The 3,609-nt window shown below is 51.9% G+C and overlaps 1 protein-coding gene across 1 annotated transcript in view; it reads right to left on the reverse strand.

The window, feature by feature from the left end:
• LOC104911523 (homeobox protein Hox-A11) overlaps positions 1-3,609 on the reverse strand; it is a 10,511-nt gene that overhangs the window by 6,177 nt on the left and 725 nt on the right. The gene's annotated exons all lie outside the window — the stretch shown is intronic.

Consider the following 3,609-nt stretch of genomic DNA (forward strand, 5'->3'; position numbering starts at 1 on the left):
TTTTTTTTTTTTTCCCCCTTCGGCTCTGTTTTGCTTTAAAAATACTGTAAGCCGAGCGTTTACCTTCGCCGGTAGGGCGAGTGCCTGCAATTAACAGCAGCAACGTGTGCTAAAAGGCATTCGTTGTCGAGTAGAGCTAATTGAAATATTCCCGATTGCTGGTTTGAGTCTCGTAGGCTCCTTCCGCGTGGGCACGGCGGGGCTCGCTCCGACTCTGCCACGGGAAAGTAGCTCAGGAATTAGGACAGCGCTTTGTAAGCGTGCGGGCTGATGACAGCCTACAAAGTCTTATTAGAAAAATGTAGGATGAGGGAATTCACGGCTCTCTCGCCACATCCCCTTCCCTCTTTTCCAATGAAAATAATGCCAGAAGGCGATAATTCTTCTCAAAATTGGCCAGGAATGCAGCTTCAGAAAAGCGTGGTTATTGTTTGGATTTAAAGTATTTCGAGCTCAGAAGGTCTTAACAGGCGCTTGTTCTTTTTTGTTTGCCTTTTGTCCGTTAGGGAAAGCGCGTATCCTTCTGCTGAAATCAAACCAAAACACCACCACCGACAAAAACCTAAATTCGCTTTAACGCCGTGATGGAGGGAAGTGCTACAATACTTAGATATGATTTTTCAAATATTGGTTTACCCCATAGTCTGAAGTGATTTTTGATAGCGGCGAGAGGGAAGCCCCATGCTGTGACACAGAGCAGCTATTTGTGTCCCGAACCCGAGCGGTATGGTTGTGATTTTGCTGGTAAACAGGACCCGAGGCAAGGTGATTCTGCCTTGTTTGTTGCGTTGAATCTCACCGCGTTATTTAGGAGACGTGAACTTCTCGAAGGGCTGTGCTCATCTGGTTGCAGAAAAATTTAGATTGATTTTTAATATCAATTACCGAGATTCTTTCCTTTGCTCTGTCACGCTCTGTTTTTAGTCGCGGAGATGGAAAAGTTGCAGGGAGGTATTTTTTTCCACCTCTCAGCTTGAGCTCCGGACCTAAAGAGAATCTGCCCGTCTCTGGCCACCAAACACGATATTTTGCATCCCTTTGCGAGGATGGATCGCTGCTTCTGAACTCACCCTGCCTCCTATCGTATCAGCAAGCACAAACACTGAGTGCAGTTTTCAGAACGGGAAGCTTATTGCGGTATGAAGGGTTTCCTTTCCCCAGAACTATTTTCTTGCCCTTTTGCAGCCGAACAATTTGTTGTCGTCATGCACACCGAGCATCTTTACAAGCGCGGAGGGTTTTTCATCGCCGTGTGGCCCACAGCCCGCCTCCCCACCATTGTGCCCCCCCGGTCTCTCTGAGGACCCTCTAAAATTTAGGTTACGTTTACTGCTCGCGGTTTGCTTCCGACAGACAATACAGGGAGATTTGGCAACAAAGAGGGCATAAGGAGGCTCGATCGTAGACGGTCAAGTATTTCGCAGTTTGACTGACTGGGGATGCTGCCGTCACTGTCTCCTTTTCTGCACTTGAAAGCTTTGCGAGACCTTCTCGACGCGTGAAAAGGCACAACCAGTCTTTCCTCCCCGTATGGAGCCAACTACAGGTGCAGGAGCGCTCTGACCGAAAAAAACCGAAAAAAAAAAAAAAAAAAAAAAAAAAAAAAAAGGTAAAGCAGGGAGGGCTGTCCGCACCGAGCGGCGGGCTCGAGAACGAACCCGAAAGCCAAATCCCTCCGTTATCTCCCCCCGACACCGAACCCAGCCTCTTCCCACCGGTTCCCACCCAAATCCACAATAAAACCCGGGACATTGGCGCCGGGGGCGGCCGGCAGCTTGCAGCCACCTTTCACGCCCAACGGTTTTACGTGGGATTAATCCGAGCGTTTACTGAACGTCCCCAGCGAGCCCTGGGAAGTGCGGGGCTGTCACACAACGCGGAGATCCCCGCACACGGCCACAGCCCGGCGGTGTTCCCGTGCAAAGTTCCCCCGCAGCCCGGAACGCCGCTTCCCTAAACATCGGGGAAAAAAAAACAAAAAAAAAGGAAAAAAAAAGTCCTCCCCAAGCATTCCCACGTCGCTTTACGTTTAAAAGTATCGCTACAACGGATGCCTTGAACTTGACCTTAGATTTGTTAATCCAGGAAATATATTCGGCGAGAGAGAGAGAAAAAAAAATCCAGCCACCGTGCCTCTGACAAAAGGGAGTCCTTCTCCTCCGAGCTCCGAGCGAGCAACACACGAGAAATACGAGCTATTGAGAACGTGCCCTCCGCATCAGGAGCAGAAAAACTACCGAAATCGAAATGCCTCAACGCCGGGACGCGCTGCTCGCAATCACGCCATTCCGTGATGCCGTGGTGCAACTTTACCGCACTCGGTACAGCAATTCGAGTCGAGGTAATCGACCGGGATTCTCAGCAGCATTGAATTTTATAGGATATGAGGCTTTCTCTAACGCACACTGGTTTTTAATAGTGATTTATGAAGTTGCTGTTGTTTTTTTTTTTTTTTCCCTTTATATTTTTGCCCGACTCGCCAAGAAACACAGAGGATTTTACTGTACCATACCGCTAACTTTATGGGAGAGGCTTTTTCACATATCGTGAAACCCACCGGAGTAAGAACGCTTCTTCCTCAGGATAGTTCAGGGGGCGGGCACAGGAAGTATCCCAGTGCCGGGGCTGTCAAATCAACGTCTTGAAAGCCCGAACTTCGTATTTGGATGGCTTCTCAGAGCTGCGTTATAATGGAGGTACCTGTACTTGGATAACGACCTTCACAGCAATCTATTGGTCTAAAACCACAGCTGAGAACACACATTCAGTTCCGCACGGAGCCGTTTGTCCCGCACAGCCAAGCTGGCTCCTGGAGGACTGCTCGCTGTCTGTCCTCCTCTCTGTCACGCAAAGACCCCCGCACGGGCAGAGCTCCCCGTGCGCCCAACATGGCTGCTCCGGGCGGTGCGGGCTGAGCTCCCGCTCCCGGTGCCGCACCGCAGCGCTGCGGGCAGAGCCGTTCTGACAGAGCAGAGCGGAGCCGGGGGCCGCCCCGCCACTGCCGTTCGCAGCCTTTCCCTTTTTGGTTTGCTCCTCATCTCCACGACGCGGTGTTTCCGTTTCGCAAAACCTGTCGTATTTAAATGGTAGCCAACCGCTGGCCGCAGCCGGAGCTCATCCAAGATGGCCTTGCATTCAAATCTATCGTTTTTTACGCGTGCCCGAGGGCACATCGAGGTGTAAGACCAGAGCGTTGCAAACAGCCTAGTAGTAATCGAACATTACTGCCAACCCAAGCCGACAGCCGAGGCCAATTTATGCTATCAGGAATGAATACACGCGCACTGCCCGGTGTGTTCAGCCCAGAGCGGCTCCGACGCCCTCGGATCGCTGTAAGCCGGCAGGTTGCAGCGCCCGGCCCGCGTTTCCTTCCCCAGACACACGCCCAAGCCCTGGCCGCCAGCAGACAGGTTAACCCGCCTCTCACATCTTTCTCCGCATCATCCCACACAGAGCGTCCGACCCTCCTCCCCGTCTCATCAAAGAGTACGATAATTTCAGAGGCGACCACGCACAGACGACCGGGGATAAATAACGGTCGGGTGCCGCTTCACAGAGCCGTCCGACCCAACGCTACCGGCGTACAAAGCCCAGAGAGCCGCAGCCCCG

The sequence above is a fragment of the Meleagris gallopavo genome, chromosome 6, assembly GCF_000146605.3.
Source record: "Meleagris gallopavo isolate NT-WF06-2002-E0010 breed Aviagen turkey brand Nicholas breeding stock chromosome 6, Turkey_5.1, whole genome shotgun sequence".
NCBI lineage: Eukaryota > Metazoa > Chordata > Aves > Galliformes > Phasianidae > Meleagris > Meleagris gallopavo.